General features: G+C 35.6%; 1 pseudogene; it reads left to right on the forward strand.

Annotated features, from left to right (window-relative positions):
• The first annotated feature begins 17,880 nt into the window (after positions 1-17,880).
• On the forward strand, positions 17,881-19,621 carry LOC124918063 (annotated as a pseudogene).
• The last annotated feature ends 845 nt before the right edge of the window (positions 19,622-20,466 follow it).

Below are 20,466 nucleotides of genomic sequence, written 5' to 3' on the forward strand. Positions count from 1 at the left end.
AGCATTCAGTACTGCCTTTTACCCCCAAACAGATGGCCAATCTGAAAGAGTGATCCAAATCCTAGAAGATCTGCTAAGAGCATGCCTTATAGATTTTGGTTGTGATTGGGAATCAAGGATGCCATTAATAGAGTTTGCCTACAACAATAGCTATCAATCTTATATTGACATGTCACCCTTTGAAGCTCTCTATGGGAAGAAGTGTAGAACTCCCCTGCATTGGGATGAAGTTGGGGAAAGGGTGTTAATAGGGCCTAAGATCGTCTCCAACACAGTTTCCTTAGTTAGCAAGATTAGAGAAAGATTGCTAACAACTCAAAGCCGACAGAAGAGTTATGTAGATAAGAAGCGCCAGGATATAATATTTAACAAAGGTGACCATGTGTTTCTTAAGGTATCTCCTTGCAAAGGTATCATTCGCTTTGGAAAGAAGGGAAAATTGAATCCAAGATATATAGGACCTTTTGAGATTCTGGAGGCAGTTGGTGAAGTTGCATATAGATTAGCATTGCCTTCGAGCCTTGCTGCTGTTCACAATATTTTTCATGTGTCCAATTTGAGGAATTACATTCCTAATGCAAACCATGTGATTCAGTATGAAGAAGTTCAGTTAGCAAAGGATCTATCTTATGAGGAGAGACCAACCCAGATCCTGGCCAGGAAAACCAGGAAGTTAAGAAATAAAAAAGTAAATATGGTCAATGTGCTTTGGCACAACAGTTCAGTAGAAGAGGCCACCTGAGAAGTAGAGCAGGATATGCAGCAGAACTATCCTGAACTGTTCCGTAAGTAAATTTCGAGGTCGAAATTTTTATAAGTAGGGTAGAATTGTTATGCCCAAACTCATATTTTTCTGTTCAAAAAGGCTAGTAAGGTCAAGGGTGCAATTCTGGAATTGTTCACCCTTATGTATTTATTTATGGGTCATTTTAGGAAGAGACTTGTATTATTATTACTAGGGGCTGAGATATAAAAAGACTGTGCTAATTATATTATGGGACAGTTTGTAGGAAGAACCATGGTAGAAGAGGTTCACACTTAATACTTAGGAATAGACTTGCTGCTGCTATTATGAATTGGGATATAATTGTTATGTGTTAACTTATAAATATAGTCATAATGTATAAGGGACATGGTATACTAGAGGATTTTATTTATATTTAGACAATTTTTAATAAAAACAACAAGTGGCATGGACCCATGTGAAGGGACCCACCAGAATAATTGGGATAAATTTAATCCTAATTAATTTCCTCTTTAGTCAATAATTAAACCAACTTGCCTATTAATTAATTTGGACACATGGCATCCTAAAAATACCCCACCATAACAATTTGCATGCCTTCCATTTAACCTAGCTGCACGCAATCCACCTTGCATATCAGCCCTTTAAATATACCCTTAGCCATTTATTTTCTTCATCAGCAAATTCCATTTTCTCTCTCTATAAGCCAAACTTAGGAGCTTTGAAGAGAAGCAAGAGCAACTCTAGCAAAGACTATCTTCTTTATCCAATTTCGAAATTAAGGCAAGTCCTTCTCAAAATCACTCTTAAAACCCACACATAGCTATTTATATCACGTACTTTCTGCCCAGATTTTCATATATGTTGAAATATTTGTTTTTATGGCATAACATGGGTTTTATGGACCAATCTGGTTTATAAATATACTGTTTTATCAAGCATGACAATGGTCATCATCTTTTCCAGAAAATACTAGGGTTTCTTGATTTATTAAGTATAAACTTTTATAAAACAGAAACCCTTAAGGTTTATGCATACATGAGCGCATACTATTATGGATGAATGGGTATTGATGGAAAAGGGAGGAGGCTGGTTGGCATGAGCTCTAGTCAGCCAATTCCACATGTACTGGATTGATTATTTATGGGACCAGAGTAATTGGCATGAGATCTAATTACTGATGCCCAACTAAAAGTCGGTCCAAACAGGTTGAGGGCTTTTAGGGATGGACTCCTAATTGTGCCTTTTCCAAATACGGCTCAAACAGACTTTTGGCCTTCAAGATCAGCTCTGAATGGTGCAGGGTCAAATACGGCTCAAGATGTTACTGTACAGGCTCATGAACTCATATTTTATAATCATGCATATGGCATTCTTATGGACTGATCACCTTTTAAATTATAAATATTTTATGCATACATGTTTCTTTTTAAAAGGAAAGCATTCTAGCAGGTTTTACAATATTTAATTGCTTGTTGAGTCTTTAGACTCATTATGTGGTGTGTGGTGTAGGTACCCAGCCTTAGCTTTTGTACACTTGAAGGAATGAGGCTTGGAGAGGAGCAAGCTGTGGGAGAAAGTGTGGGAGGAGGGACCGAGGCTGTTAGATTTTCTTGTCTTTTGTATCAACACTTGGCTTTTATTTTGGGTCCTTTCTTACTGTCTAATGGTGCATGTATATAAGACTTGTACAGAAGCATGTTAGCATGATGGTTTATAGGTTATCTTGTGGTAGTTCTTGTTGCTGTTTGATGCATCTTGTATATATAAAATATATTTTTGAACAGAACAGGTGTATATGGCTTCAGCTAGGGCTCTTAAAAATAAATAGAGATGCATGTTGAGTAGTAGTTAGTAATATATGAGTAGGGACGTCTCACTTACCATCCCATCGAATCTGGAAGATATTGTGAGGTTTTAATGGGAAGTATGTCATAGGCCTACTTTAATTTTTTCAATATTAATTAACCTCACGACTAGAGAGTCTCCACATAATTTTAAAAATTAGGAAATTAAGAGAGTGAGTTTTGTATTTGGTTACATGTGGGAAAAAGATTTTTAGACGCTATATCCCACAACGCCCTTAAGGTCTCTACTAGTTAATTTTAGTCATTTTTTAAACACTTTACAATTTAGAATTTTCTATTTTTAACAAGGAAGGAAATATACAAATCCTAAAAGCTTTGACAAATAATCCACAAATAACACTGGTGAAAAGGGGGTCAAAACTGAGAGTAAAAATCTCAGTAATGACCCTATATCTTTCGGTATAGACCGAATAACGAAAATTAGGGTGACTTTCGCCATTCCTCGATATTGACTCTTTCGGTAAAAATAATTGAGCATTTATCGAGAGATATCGTAGAGTTTTCGGTTTAGTTACCCGAGAGGAAAACCGAAAGTTTTCCAATTAACTTTCGGGTTTCCTTTTTCAAATAAACCCGAGAGATATATGAAAAACATTCGGTTTTTCCCTTTCAAGAAAAACCGAGAGATTTTAATTTACCTTTCGGTTTTTCTTTTCAAATAAAACCGAGAGGTATATGAAACACAATCGGTTTTTCCCTTAAAGAAAATCGAAAGATTTCCATACAACTCTCGATTTTTCATTTTCAAGAAAAACCGAAATATTTACATATAACTCTCGATTTTCCCTGAAATAAACCCGAGAGGTATATGGAAAATTCTCATTTTTTCATTTCAAGAAAGACCGAAAGCTTTCCATTTAACTTTCGTTTTTTCCTTATAAAATGTACAAAATAGGTCGATTGTTTTGTGCACAACCAAAACCTGTTCAGCCAAACCAATATATACAAATAAGATTCATACAAATAACATTCATAAACCAAATGACCATTATCATTCCAAAATTCTAAACCAAACTAATCATCCAAACAACTTGTTATCATTCGATTTAAAACGTACTCAGTTGAAACAACCAATGAGAAACGTGCTAGAATTAGCTGGTGGGGGAAGGGGGAGGTGGTCGATATTGCCTCATAAATATTACAAATTCCTCCATTCTTGTCCTCATTTCTAGTTTCTCCGCTTGTATTTTATTAATCGTTCGAGTTCTTTCTTCATCCCTCTTTTCTAATTCCTCCACTTTCATCGCCAATCTTTGATTCTCCTCAAACAACCGATTAGTGGATCGTTGTGAGTTGTTGCCACTTCGACGATCCTCTAGAAAGTGTGCGGACCGGATGCCTGATCCCATACCAAAGTCAACTCAACCTACACATTTAAAATAAAATTTCATTACAATTCACCCTCTCTGTCAACTCAAAGTTAGATATTTCTGGTTCGTTACTTCTTACTTCCTCCATCTCAACCTACACATTTAAAATAAAATTTCATTTATATAATAAATAAACTAGCATAATTAATTTATTTAAATTCAATTCACTTACGATTTTCTCTTGTGCTAGTTCGTCAGGGATGGGGGTTGGGTTTTCTTTGGTAGGTTTTGGGTTACGGGTCCTCTTGAATACATCAACGACAGAGGGTGTCCGTCCCATTTCAAGCTCCTGTTGAAATAAATGATTTATAAAATTCATAATAATCTTTATATTAAGTTATTAGAAATAATGTACATACCAACTCTTCTTCCACTTAAGCAAACTGTCTACTTCCCGTATAATGTGGGAATTTTAGTTTATTTCTGTTAACAACATTTTACGACTATTTTTCTGAATTTAAAATAAAAAATGAAGTTAGAATAATTAATATTAGATTTTATTTGAATTATGAAACCATACCTTAATTGTTTCCGTGAAGTAATGGTTTCGACACACAAACTCCCAATCATCTCAGATGTAGTCTCGTGGAGGATTGGCAAGTATCGCCGCCTCGTCTCCTTCATAAATTCAGATATAATCTCTATTCAAATCCAAGCATCATCTATCCCGTATCTGTTTGGTGTGTGCCAATCTGGACATTCGATATTCAATAATAGAACCATCAGTACACTCGAACGGATCTTGAAAAATAAATCATTCAAATGTTATAAATAAATATTGAATTATTAATGTATAATTATGTAATGATTACCGTCATAGAAATACAAATTGAATCCAATTGATCAGCACTTAATGTCTTCCACTTCAGGAGGCGGTGTGAGACGGCTGAGGGGTGCCGTACAACCGACCCCAAATGTATAGACCACATTGTTCTTCCCTCGCCGACACCGCCGGGCCTCCCATCTATCGCTCTAAAAGTCAGAGCAATCTTTGTCCCCGGTGGCCTCCTCGATAGCGCGATATATTCTTGTTCTTCACTCGTCTCTTGCGGGCGGAAGATTCTTCAAAATTATCAAATTCATAATTAGATGTAAATAAATACAAACAATCACTAAGTGTAAACATGTTACATGTTGATGATGGGTCGGGAGTGGAACGGTGCTCATGATCCTCCTCGTCATCCTCCTCATGAGCCTCCGCGTGGTCCTCCTCGTCATCCCCCACTGATGCAAACGTACTCTCAACAAATTATTCAACATTAATATCCTCATCATGTGTATCTTTTGGGGGAGCAGTGGCTATCGGTTTCACAGTAAGAGGTGCTTGATATATAGAAGACCCTTCTCGGAGTCTTAAGTTTTCTGATTATGCAAGTAGGTTCTGGTATGTCTTAGAGCAGTTTGCTGGGTGTTTTCCTCATACTCTTCCAAAATTTTTTATGACCTTCAGACATTCTTAATGAATAACATTAATAATTGAACGAATAATTGAAATAAACTAGTAATAAGAATTAATATAAAGTAAAAAACATAAATCTACCTAATTAATTAATCTTAACTATATATTTGTAAATCGCAAATTTATTTTTGTTACAATCTTCCAAACGGGTCGGGATGACATATCAAGGGCGTAAAATACTTGTTTTGCTTGACTCGCCAATATATACGGGTTCTGACTTCGGGTTTTTAAAATTCGGTTTACATTTATACTTACGAAGCCATAATTATCCACTTTCACTCCTAGTTCCCCCGAGTGTGTATCAAACCACTTAAACATGAATAAGACAACTCGTTTGTGAGAAAAATATTGTACTTCAATTATATCCGTTAAAACTCCGTAGTATGACATAGTATCTGATATGTCGTTATGTTCTTCTAATTGAGAGACATATATATATATATTCCCGAAATTTAGTCGTTAAAATAAATTTAAAATTATTAGATATGGTTTTGAATTTACTCACTTTATGCTTAAAATAGGTCGCATACGTTTCTCCACGGGAATCATTGTTATTTCAACACTGCATATAATCACTGTAAATAGATCGAATATTATATAGCATACTGTTAAATGCTAATTAATAAGACGTACCATAACTGCAAAATATTGAATCTTACATGTAAAAAGGTTATACTTCGGGGCAATTTTTCAAAATATATGAATGTTCTGTCACTCGATCGCTATAATCTAAGTTGTATATTTTTCCGTTGGATAGGTTTTCCAACGATGAAAATATTGAAATGCTCGAGATTTCAATTTGTGCATTTTCTTGGTCTTCTTCCTCCATATATCCAGCACATAAACTAATACTCTCATTTACAAGATAGCTCTCGCTTATTGAGGCTTTTGGGTGGTTTTTATTCCGCAAATATCTTTTCATTGTACCCATGTAATCTTCAAACGGATACATCCATCGATACTAGAAAGGTCCCATAAGCAAAGCCTGATCGGGAGATGCATCATTATGTCGAAGATTGATGGTGGAAAAATCATTTCAAATTTGCAAAGTGTCAATATAATATCCATGTACAATTGTTCGAGGTCCGCTGTAATCAACGCTTTATAGAACAACAACCGAAAGAACCGAGACAAATTTACTAACGCATCATACACATGATAGTAGTAATCCACGGGTTGCTAAAGGAATAAGATATTCCAATAAAATGTGACAATCATGACTCTTTAATCCCGTAATCTTTTTCTTTTCCAAATTCACACAACCGTCGATATTTGAGCAAAAACCATCAGGAAACTTGAGATATTTCAAGAATTTACAAAGACGTTTTTTATGATCAGATGTCAAAGTGAAAGGCACTTCGGGATAATGAACCACTCCTTCATCATTTATAGGATATAACTATTGTTTTATGCCTAAGAGTTGTAAGTCTTTACAGGATTTAAGACCATCCTTAGTCTTATCTTTCACATTCATTATTATTCCCAACACGCTATCACAAATATTTTTCTCAATATGCATCACATCCAAATTATATCTCAATAATAGTGATTTCCAATTAGGCAAATGGAAGAAAATATTAAGTTTGTTCTAATTGTCTCCCCGCATTTCATGATATATCTTGGTTTCTTGCTCAGATTCGTAATAAGAATTGTGTCTTCTAGGTCTCGTGCTTCCTCGTAACCTTCTTGCCCCGTTAACAATGTAGAGGGCTCTCTGTAATCTGTTCGACCATCAAATAACTCTTCATTCCTTCTGTATTTGTATTTTGGTGGGAGGAAGCGTCTATGACCCATTTAATATTGTTTGGAACCATTAACTAATCGAAGAGATATTGTGTCGTTGTTACAACAGGTACAAGCAAATTTCTCTTTCGTACTTCAGCCTGACAAATTCGCGTACGCGGGAAAGTCGGTAATGGTCGATAGCAACGCCGCTCACATGTTAAAGTATTGCAAGGTGTGTGCATCAAACGTTCTCACACCCGTTTACCACAGTTCAGTCAACTCGTCGATCAATAGCTGGATAGCTGGAGAAATATGTCAATTTCATCTCCCGAACTCTTAGGACTTGGAATTAACATATATAGAATAAAATTGCTAGAATACATGCAAGTAGTGGGTGACACATTATAAGGAACGAGAATAACCGGCCATACACTATATGAATTTTTCCCATTAGCAAATGGTTGAAACCCATAGCTTGATAAACTTAGTCTCACGTTTCGTGATTCCGATGCAAAATCCTTATAATTTTCATCAAACGTTTTCCATGTTAATGAATCAGCTGGATGTCTCAATATATCACTATCAACTCTTTCTTCCTTATGTCATCTCATCATTGGAGCAGTTTTTGAGGACATGTATAGTCTTTGTAGTCTTGGTATTATAGAGAAATATCTTAACACCTTAGTTGGCATGAATTTCTCATTTTGCTTCTTTCGAACTGCCCCACTTGCTTGGTCGAATTTTCACCTAGATAGTCCGCAAACTATGCAAGACTCTACATTTTTGTCGTCTTTCCAAAATAGCATACAATTGTTCTTATATGCGTCTATCTTCTCATACTTAAGCCCAATATCAGTAATGAATTTTTTACTTTCGTAGTAGGAGTTTGGCAATTGAGCGTCCATCGGTAATATGTAATCTTTAAGAAGATGCAACAACATATCGATCGAAGCATTTGTTCATTGACAAACATTCTTTATGTGAAGTAATTTTAGTAGTGCTGATGATTTCGTTATTTGAGCACCTTCATACAATGGTTGTTTGAAATCATCAAGCAATTTATAAAATCTCTGCGTATCTTCGACTGGTTCATGGTTGTTCGGGACATCATTAATGTTGGAGAACATATCCTTTATAAAATCGTGCATATAACGTTCTTCATTGACCTCTTCATTATTCATCTCTGTTCTAGGATCGTTGAATTCCGGCAAGGCATCATCCGATTGACCATCATCATCATCATAATCATCCAAGTCATCGGCATCCTCATTAACTACGTGAGTAGTACATCTCTTTTCTCCATGACAATACCAGTACTCATAATGAACATTTATTCCATAAATGATGAGGTGAGTCTTCACATCGTCTATTTCCATAAACGTCGTGTTCAGGCATTTTACGTAAGCGCATTTCACTGTTTGTCTGGATGTACTCTTAACAGTAAACTCGAGGAATTTTTCAACATCTTCTTCGTAATCTGGATGATCTCGACTTAAGGTCATCCAAGTTTTACCGGGTACTTCCACCTTTCTAATAAGATGGAAAACAACATTATTATTTAATTAACTTGATCTAATTAAATTAGTTTACATTTATCTTATATAATTCTAACCAAATCCTAATCCACACATAATATCCATAAATCTAACCAAAATATTCATTAATCTAATCAAAATATAACCCTAAGCTAACTCAATAACATGAATCCAATAAAATCAAACTAAATTATTGAACATAAACATATACCTAATTAAACAATAATAAACCAAATATAAACCAAATCTAACAAAATCAAACTAAAATATTGAACATATAACCTAAATCTAACATTAATCAAACTATTTCAAACTCAATCTAACAAATTCTAACATTAATCAAATTATTTCAAACCAAATCAAACGATAATATAAACCAAATCTAACAAAATCAAACTAAACTATTGAACATATAACCTAAATGTAACATTAATCAAACTATTTCAAACTTAATCTAACAAATTCTAACATTAATCAAATTATTTCAAACCAAATCTAACAATAATATAAACCAAATCAAACAATAATATAAATATAATCTAACAATAATATAAACCTAATCTAACAATAATCCAACATAATCAATCCAAAAACCAAATCCAAAACCTAATCCAACCTAATCTAACATTTAATTAAACAATAATCTAACAATAATTTATAAAAACATTAATCTTACCTAATCTTTAAGCGGCAAGGCGGCGGCGACAAGCGGTAGGGAGGCGTCGCATCTTTCTTCAATGGGCGACGACAATCGGAAGGGCAGAAGGGCGGCGTCTTCAATCGTCGTCTTCAATCGGAAGGTTGGTCGTCGTCTTCGGAAGTAAAGGGAGCGGCAGCGGAAGAGAAAATGGGGAGAGAGAAGAGAAGAGAAGAAAGAAAACGAGGAAAGAAGAAGAGAAAAAAGATAGGTTTTTTTTTTATTTTAAATAGGTCACTTCCGAAAGTTTATATAAAACTTTCGGTTTTGATCAAAGGGTTAATTCCAAAAGTTTTATGAAACTTTCGGTTTTGATCATTTAATAATACCAAAAGTTAATGGTATAACTTTTGAAAGGATCGGTGGCACCAATAGAGACATGGGTTTAACTATTAATGACAACTTCTGGAAAACGGTTTGATAGAAATCCTGTTAAGGATTAATATCACTTTCTATTCTTCACAAACCTTTGCAAACTCTTGAAGCGATTCAAGTGCGGAAACGTTGGTTTGTGTTTGAAGCTAAGAACGAATGAAAGAATGAAAGACAGAATATAAAAGACACAGAGAATTTTTTATGGATGTTCGGAGCAAAACTCTCCTATGCCACCCATTCTTCCAACCACCGAAAGGATTCACTATACTTTTCTTAGAATCAAATACAGTTTCAGTGCCAGCTAACTATTAAACAGAACAGACTTTGTTCAACTTACAAACGGTTTAAGAATATCACTCAACTTGACATTAATTTGATTTTATCCCTCTCTTGATGTACAAACACAGTAAGTAAATAAGTGAGCAATTCATAAGATCGATTGTAAGTCCGGCAGACTGGAAGCTCGTCCGTTGTCCTTGAGGATCTTTAAATAGAGAACAGGTACCAACGGTCGAATCTTCTAACTTGACACATATCAAGCACCCATTGGAAATACTCCATAGTACACAGGTACAATAGACACTATGCACAAAGATCGTGGCCGTACCAATCTGGTAGTGCGCCGAATATTCTTCTAGAATTGTCCTGCAATAAACAAGTAGTGGGAATAATATTTGCTTACGTGGCATTCATTCATTTGATGCAACTGACTGTCGTACTAATCTGCACAAATTAGTGGAGCAAGAGTAGCGTACAGCTAGTTAATCTTGGGTAGACGGATGCTAACTTCAAGCAACTGCTGAAGCGAGGCTTTAGATGTGCTCCATTAGACTGCCAAGTCTAATGAAGTTAGACGCCCCCGTCTAATAGCAGGATCCATTAGACTACCAAGTCTAATGGAGTTAGACGGCATGTCTAACTACGTGTCCCTTCAGACTAGTCTAAAGGAGTTAGAATCCTTGCATCTAACTTTCATTTGTTAGACGACACGTCTAACTACGTATCTGTTAGACTACATGTTTAACTACGTATCTGTTAGACTGCACGTCTAACTACGTATCTATTAAAATGCACGTCTAACTACGTATCTGTTAGACTACACGTCTAACTACGATTGTTAAACTGTACGTCTAACTATGTCTGTTAAACTCCATGTCTAACTATGTATTTGTTAGACTACACGTCTAACTACGTATCTGTTAGACTACATGTCTAACTACGTATCTGTTAGACTGTACGTCTAACTACGTATGTTAGACTGCGCGTCTAACTACATCTCTGTTAGACTGCACGTCTAACTATGTATCTGTTAGATTGCACGTCTAACTACGTATCTGTTAGACTGTACGTCTAACTACGTATCTATTAGACTGCACGTCTAACTACGTATCTGTTAGACTACACGTCTAACTACGTATTTGTTAGACTGCACCTCTAACTACGTATCTGTTAGACTACACATCTAACTACGTATTTGTTAGACTGCACGTCTAACTACGTATCTGTTAGACTGCACGTCTAACTACGTATTTGTTAGACTGCACGTCTAACTACGTATCTGTTAGACTGCACGTCTAACTACGTATCTGTTAGACTGCACGTCTAACTACGTATCTGTTAGACTGCACGTCTAACTACGTATATGTTAGACTGCACATCTAACTACGTATCTGTTAGACTGCACGTCTAACTTCGTATCTGTTAGACTGCACGTATAACTACGTATCTGTTAGACTGCACGTCTAACTACGTATCTGTTAGACTGCACGTATAACTACGTATCTGTTAGACTGCACGTCTAACTACGTATCTATTAGACGGCACGTCTAACTACGTATCTGCTAGACTGCACGTCTAACTACGTATCCGTTAGACTGCACGTCTAACTACGTATCCCTTAGACTGCACGTTTAACTACGTATTCGTTAGACTGCTCGTCAAAATACGTATCCGTTAGACTACTCGTCTAACTACGTCTGTTAGACTGCACGTCTAACTACGTCTGTTAGACTGCACGTCTAACTACGTCTATGTTAGACTGCACGTCAAACTACGTACGTCTACTAACCAACACGTCTAATGAACCTGATTCAGGATAAGTCTATCTTAGCACGTTTTGATGCACCTGCATAAAAAAAATTAGACGGCTTAGTTTTATTCTTATAAAAGTTTACACAAGTTCATCATCAAAATACCGTTAGTCAAAATAATTTGACCCACAATCAAAATAATTTGACCCAACAATTTCCTCCTTTTTGACGATGATGTTGAAACATAAATAAAAGATTATAATAGTATAAGAATATTCAATAATACTGTAGATAACAACAAACTGTTCATTTTTCATAGCAAATGATTGCTTGATTCGAAACAACAGGAATATTTTTCAAAAATAAACAGAGAAAAACATTCAAACATTTCAAAAACATCAAAAGATTTCATTTCCCCTAAATCTAAGGCTAATCTTTTCCCTCTCTTTTCCCCTTTTTAACATCATTCGGAAATGGAGTCTACGGCCATGTCTAAGGGTTAACTTAAAGCCGAGTTAGAGGCTTCCCTGTTTCGTTTCTTTGACTTAAGCCTACCTACCCGAAGAACATAGTCGAGATCCTTCAGACTCTTCAAGACTTTAATTGGATTGAACTGAAACTCGTGACCAGGTTCAGCGAGGAGACAACAAAGGAGTGCGCTAAGGGGAGCATCGTATCCGTAGATCTTCTTGCGAGAGGAAATCATTTTTACCAGATTGTTGAAGAGGAATTTCGACCAGTTCATGGATACACCTCTTGTGATGGCCACCATTATTTCAAAGACTTTCGTACAGTAGATGTAGGAAGAGTCCTTTGCAAGAATGGATTTTGAGATGATGTCGTTGAGTAGGGCATACTCAACCTTCAGACAGTTACTCTTTCCGTGAGGAGAGACCGGAAGGAGTTGCCCTTCAAAGTATTGATCTGATAAAACAAACGTCATCTCAGACAAGATTTCATTGGAGAAAGAAGGAAACTCATAGATCCCTTCAGTTGGAGGTCTAAAGAACATGTCAAATGTTTCTTCAGAGAAGCATATATTTTTTCCAAGTACATTTGCACGAATGTACTTGTTATGATGAAAATTAGTAGTTTCAAAGAATTCAAGAACCGCTTGTTCGTGAAAAATGCAGTGGGTACGAAGAAATTTCTTGAGCCCAGAGGCTTTTAGAGATTCAAACATTGTAACCATTTCTGGAATCGCTAAGGTGGAAACAGACTTAAAGCCTATTTGCAGAGATTTTGGAGAGAGAGAAGACATTTTAGCAAGATGAGCACAGGATCTTGGCAAATTAAATGTTAGAGAGAGAATCAATGATTCAGATATACTCAACCCTTTGAGTATGACCGTTTATTAAATACAGAAAGGCTAACGTGTGACTATTAACTTCATGATTATACGAACCGTCAAAAAACAACTTTAGAAACCTATTCCCAAGAGACGCAACTATCATTTAATATTAATCATGAAAGAGTACTATTAATATTAGACTTGTAGTAGAAAGTTATCAGAAATTTTAGTCATTCTTTAAACATTGAAAGACACTTGTCTTTAATCCATTTGAGAAGTGACTGGTTTATTTTTTGCGGGAAAAGTACATGGACAGATACAGTGACAGTGGACAATTGTCCCAATAACTATAAGATGAACAATCTAAGTACACAAGTAATGAGACGTTTAATTTACTTTCCACATTCCTTACTTCTAATTTGTATATGCTATTAGACGTCAACGTCTAATCAGGCTTGTCTTATAGACGGTCACAAGTCTATTAGACTTAGAACGTCTAATTACGCATAAACACAACAAGCTAGACGTGTGTTCGGTTAGACGTGAACTTCCAATTGCTCTTGTCTTATAAACGTCTAAGCGTCTATTAGACGTCGGCGTCTAACCGCGCAGGTTATTAACCAAGACATGAATCCAAATGAAGATAAAAACTGCTTGAGCAAACTTACGTCTAAGTAGTTATGCTTCTTAAATTACTGATCCATTGGACGTATTGAGACCTCTGTCTTCTTGTCTGTCCAATTATATTTGAACAATAGGTTCCCCCTCAGTTCATGCATATAATAAAATCAGTGAAGATCAATAAGCCTGAAAAATATTTCTAAAGTGAGAAAACATAGTCTCGGGTAGAGGCTTCATGAAGATGTCTGCAGTTTGTTGATCTATTTGGATGTACTCAAGGTGAATCTACTTCTAATTGACATGCTCTCGGATGAAATGATGTCTAATTTCGATGTGCTTTGTCCGAGAGTGCAAAATTGGATTGTAGGTGATCGCGATAACACTTGTGTTGTGGCAGAAAATTGGAGATTCTTCTGCCTCAATCCTATAGTCCTTTATCTGTTGTTGAACCCACAAGAGTTGAGAACAGCAACTACCTGCAGTAAGGTACTCTACTTCAGCTGTAGACGTAGAAACCGACGTCTACTTCTTGCTGAAACATGAGATAAGACGATCTCTAAGGAACTGACAAGTTCCACTCGTGCTCTTTCTATCAATTTTGCACTCTACATAATCTGCATCTGAGAAGCTAGTTAAATTGAAACTAGAATCCTTCGGATACCACAGTCCCACATTTTGAGTTCCCTTCAAATATTTCAGAATGCGTTTAGCAGCAGTAAAGTGAGAAAGTTTAGGATTAGCCTGAAATCTTCCACAAACACCACCAACTAATTGGATGTCTAGCCTGCTGGCAGTGAGGTATAACAAGGATCCGATAAGACCTCTATAGGCTGTGATATCTACACCTTGACCACCATAATCTTTGTCTAGCTTACTTGAGAAGCTCATTGGAGTAGCTGCAGTAGAGAAGTTCTCCATCCCGAACTTCTTCAGTAACTCTTTGGTGTACTTGATTTGATTGATGAAATTTCCTTTCTCCAATTGACGAACTTGAAGGACGAGGAAGAAGGTTAATTCTCCAATCATGCTCATTTCAAATCTGTCATGAATCAGCTTGGCAAATTTCTCACACAATTTGGGGTTAGTTGATCCAAATATAATGTCATCAACATATACTTGGACAAGCAGAATGTGAGAATCTTTAGTAAATCTAAATAGTGTTTTATCAACAATTCCAATGACGAAATCATGATCAAACAAAAATTTAGTCAAAGTATCATACCAAGCTCTAGGAGTTTGTTTCAAATCATATAAATCTTTGTCAAGTTTAAAAACATGATTTGGTAAAGTGTGATCTACAAAACCAGGTGGTTGCTCAACATAGACATCTTCATTTAGTTTACCATTTAAAAATGTACTTTTAACATCCATTTGAAAAACTTTAAAATTCTTAAATGATACATAAGCCAGGAAGATTCTAATTGCCTTGACTCTAGCTACAGGTGCAAAGGACTCATCAAAGTCGGTGCCTTCCTCCTGTCTGTATCCTTGAGAAACTAAACGGGCTTTGTTTCTATTAACTAGGTCATCTTCACTAAGCTTGTTTCTAAAGACCCATCTTGTTCCAATGACTGATTGGTCAGTCGGTCTTGGAGTTAGATACCACACTTTATTTCTCACAAATTGGTTTAACTCCTCCTGCATATCATTGATCCAATATGGATCAAGCACTACTTTACCAATTTTCTTGGGTTCAATTTGAGAAATAAATGCAGAATTGGCCATTTCATCCATCAATTGACGTCTTATCCTGCGAGGAGAGTTAGGATTTCCGATAATCAATTCTGGTGGATATTTTTGTTCCATCTGAAGTTGGGTCCTAAAGGATTAGTCATCTAACCAGATGGCTCTACGACGTCCGAACTTTCAACGTTTTGTTGAACAGGAGTTTGAACATCTGGATGAATTTCAACCGGATCAGCCACAGGATCATACAACGAAATCCGTTAAGCCAGAACTTCATCCTCACCCACAAACTCAAGAATTGTCGCTTCTAATCTGTTAGCAAGGTCGATGGGATCGATGGAATTACTTTCAACAGACTCATCAAAAACAACATGTATGGACTCCTCAACAGTTTGAGTTCTGTTGTTATATACTCTATAAGCCTTGCTTAATGAAGAGTATCCCAGCATGAATCCAGCATCTACTTTAGCATCAAAAGCGGTCAGACAATCCTTCTCATTGTTATGGATAAAACATTTACACCCGAATACTTTGAAGTACGAAACTGTAGAAATTCTTCCGTAAAACAGTTCATAGGGTGTTTTATCAAAACGTTTGTTAATTATTGACTGATTTTGTGTGTAGCAAGCTGTGTTTATGGCTTCTGCCCAAAATCTCTAAGGAACATTTGATTCAGCAAGCATATATCTTGATGCTTCCTCTAGAGTCCTCACTCTTCTCTCAGCAATGTCATTCTGCTGTGGAGTTCTGGCACTAGACAACTCGTGCCTAATACCAGACTCCTCGAGATAAGAGGATAGGTGTCTGTTGGTGAATTCAGTTCTCTGATCACTTTTAATGAAAATAATACTTAAAAAAAATTTGATTCTGAATTCTTCTAAATATTTTAATCATAATTTCAGCAGTTTTATCCTTTGATTATAAAAATGCTACCTATATAAATCGTGAAAAATCATCAATAACAATTAGGGGAATTCCTCCTAGACTCTTTCATTAAATATTTATTCATTTGTAATGAAAACTACAAATAACTGCTTTTGAGCATATAAATATTTAAATCTTTGATTGATAAATATATATAAATGTTGTGGCTAGCTATTCTAAATTTGAATGTTTTGAAACATATATATATTGAATCCTTACGGGTTCTTTATTATAATGATATATTATATGTTTTAATTAAAGAAACCTATACTAATATTAACAGAAACTCATCAAAATGTGAATAAGAATAGGATTTTTGTTTTCAAGGTTTAAATCTTTCATGGAGGCATAAATCTAGTACTCTTGATTCATAGATTCATATGAACTTTAAGATTTTCAGAATAAGATGTTGTAGCTAGCTAGGTTTAAGAGAAAGAGAGATAATAACTTCTTACCCTTCAAGCTTTTGAGTCTGGAAAGGCGTATGACGAAAAGGTTCTCGAGGTTCAGACAAGGAATCTGAATCCTGTTCATCTCTACTTGACGTTGACATCTCTCTCTCATGAAGTTCTGTACCAATATTATTATGCTACTAAGTGGCTTATATAGCTATAATATCAGATCTAGAGAGAAAAGGATAAATATAAAATAATGAAAAAATTAAGGCCTTGTTCGAATGGGATTATGTATATATGTATCAAATCACTTATCTTATCCCAGCCAACATCAAGCTTTGATAAAATAAATAGTTACCAATTTGTAAGGGTTAAATTAAAGTGTTCATTAGATAATTTGGTGTCACTAATATTAATGTAAATTGCTACTAATATTTGTTTTATACTTAAAAAATAGCAAATTAAAAATTAATACAAAATTTATAATATTTGTGGTATATTGATATATAGACATATAATGAGACCTAAATCACACACCAACATAACAAGTTTTCAACTTCAGCTAATAGTTTAGCACATTCGTTGTTATTACTGTGGGGTCCTAAAGCACAAGGTGATTTTACTCGTTGGTGTCAATTAGGTGGTTTGTGGATTTTTGTCGCACTTCATGCTGCTTTCACACTAATAGGTTTCATATTTGGTCAATTCGAACTTGCTCGATCTGTTTAATTGCGAACTTATAATGCAATTGCGCACATTCTCTGGCCCAATTATTGTTTATGTTTCAGTCTTTCTGATTTATACACTAGGTCAGTTTGGTTGGTGTTTTGCGCCTAGCTTTGGTGTAGAGGATATATTTTGATTTATCCTCTTTTTTCAAGGGTTTCATAATTGGATATTGAACCCATTTCATATGATGGGAGTTGTCGGCGTATTGGGTGCGGCTTTGCTATGCGCTATGCATGGTGCTACTGCTACCGTAGAAAATACTTTATTTGAAGATGGGGATGGTGCAACTACATTTCGTGCTCTCTATTTTTGGGGCGTATATGATACATGGGCTCCTGGAGGGGGATGTGAAAAAATTACCAACTTGACTCTTACTCCAAGTATTATATTTGGTTATTTATTAAAATCTTCATTTGGAGGAGAATGATGGATGGTTAGTGTAGATGATTTGGAAGAACAAACATTTTTTATTGGAAACATTCCTTTAATGAATTCTCTGAGAACTTCTATAGTAAATGAAATATACATAATTGTGATCAATCAAATATTGCAAAGTCCTAGTATTTATTACCGGACATAATTGGATCATAAAAGAATTGTGGTTTATACCGATACCATAATATCGGATTAGAGAGGAGGATCCGAATTAGAAATTGATAGAAAAGCAAGGATATGGGCACGTGTAAGTAGGAAACAAAAAATATCTATTTTAGTTCTATCATCAGCTATGGATATGAATCTAAGAGAAATTTTAGAAAATGTTTGCTATCCTGAAATTTAATTGTCTTTTCTTAATGATAAGGAGAAAAAAAATTGGGTTAAAAGAAAATGCCATTTTGGAGTTTTATCAAAATATTTCTTGTGTGGGTGGGGATCTAGTATTTTTTGAATCCTTATGTAAAGAATTACAAAAGAAATTTTTTCAACAAAGATGTGAATTAGGCAGGATTGGTCGACGAAATATGAACCGAAGACTGAACCTTGATATACCTCAGAACAATACATTTTTATTACCGCGAGATATATTGGCAGCCACAGATTATTTGATTGGAATGAAATTTGGAATGGGTACACTTGACGATATGAATCATTTGAAAAATAAACATATTCGCTCTATAGAGGATCTCTTACAAGATCAATTTGGATTGGCTCTCGTTCATTTAGAAAATGTGGTTCGAGTAACTATATGTGGGGCAATTCGGCATAAATTGATCCCGACTCCTCAGAATTTGGTAACTTCAACTCCATTGACAACTACATATGAATCTTTTTTCGGCTTACACCCATTATCTCAAGTTTTGGATCGAACTAATCCATTGACACAAATAGTTCATGGGAGAAAATTAAGTTATTTGGGCCCGGGGGGGTTGACAGGGCGAATTGCTAGTTTTCGGATACGAGATATCCATCCTAGTCACTATGGACGTATTTGTCCAATTGACACATCGGAAGGAATAAATGTTGGACTTATTGGCTCCTTAGCAATTCATGCCAGGATTGGGCAGTGGGGGTTTCTAGAAAGCCCGTTTTATGAAATTTCCGAGAAATCAAAAAAAGTACGAGTACTTTTTTTATCACCAGGTAGAGATGAATACTATATGATAGCGGGAGGCAATTCTTTAGCATTGAATCGGGGTATTCAGGAAGAACAGGTTGTTCCAGCTCGATACCGTCAAGAATTTCTGACTATTGCATGGGAACAGGTCCATCTTCGAAGTATTTTTCCCTTCCAATATTTTTCGATTGGAGCTTCCCTGATTCCTTTTATCGAGCATAATGATGCGAATCGAGCTTTAATGAGTTCGAATATGCAGCGTCAAGCAGTTCCGCTTTCGCGGTCTGAGAAGTGCATTGTTGGAACTGGGTTGGAACGTCAGGCGGCTTTAGATTCAGGAGCTCTTGCTATAGCCGAACACGAGGGAAAAATCATTTATACTGATACTGACAAGATTGTTTTATCAAGTAATGGAGATACTCTAAGCATTCCATTAGTTATGTATCAACGTTCCAACAAAAATACTTGTATGCATCAAAATCCACAGGTTCACGGGGGGAGATTGATTAAAAAAAGGGCAAATTTTAGCGAATGGTGGGACTATACTTGGTGGAGAGTTAGGTTTGGAGAAAAAATTATTATTAGGTTATATTCCACAGGAAGGTTACAATTCTGAAGATGCTATACTGATTAATGAACACTTGGTATATGGAGATATTTATACTTTGTTTCATATACGGAATAATAAAATTTAGACGCATGTGACAAGACAAGGCCTTGATAAGATCACTAACGAAATACCGTATTTACAAGCCCATTTACTTCGGAATTTAGGAAAAAAATGGAATTGTGATGTTGAATGTTGGGTCGAGATGGGTGATATTTTAGTAGGTAAATTAATGCCTCATATGGTAAAAGAATCTTCGTATGCTCTAGAAGATAGATTATTACGAGCCATACTTGGCATTCAAGTATCTACATCAAGGGAAACTTGTCTAAAACTACATGCGGGTAGTAGGGGTCGAGTTATTGATGTGAGATGGATCTAGAAACAAGGGGTTATAGTTATAATCAAATAACTCATTTCATTTGTGTATCCTTAACATCCATTTAAAATTCTAGAATGAACCACAAACAAGTCACTATGAGTTTAGTGCATATACTTATGTATATAATATATGTACAAAGATGGATTTTATTCGCATAGTGAATGATTCCACATTTGAATGAAATGGGCCCTTTTAACTCATTTGGGAGAGTAACGCCATGGTAAGGCGTAAGTCATCGGTTCAAATCCAATAAGGGGCTTTTACCTTTTTTGATAAAAGTATTCCTAAGTTTGAAGGGAGAATAAAGAGATTGTTAGTTGTGGTAAAAAAACAATTGTATTATAAGTTATATAATGAGTTATAGTAGTTATAAAATTGAGCATTTTGTCTTCAAATATTTTTTTGGGGAGAAAAACAACTTAGCGTCATTTCATTAAAAATTCCCAAAAATGGAAAAAAAAACCACGAGATT

This window comes from Impatiens glandulifera, unplaced genomic scaffold (genome assembly GCF_907164915.1).
Source record: "Impatiens glandulifera unplaced genomic scaffold, dImpGla2.1, whole genome shotgun sequence".
NCBI lineage: Eukaryota > Viridiplantae > Streptophyta > Magnoliopsida > Ericales > Balsaminaceae > Impatiens > Impatiens glandulifera.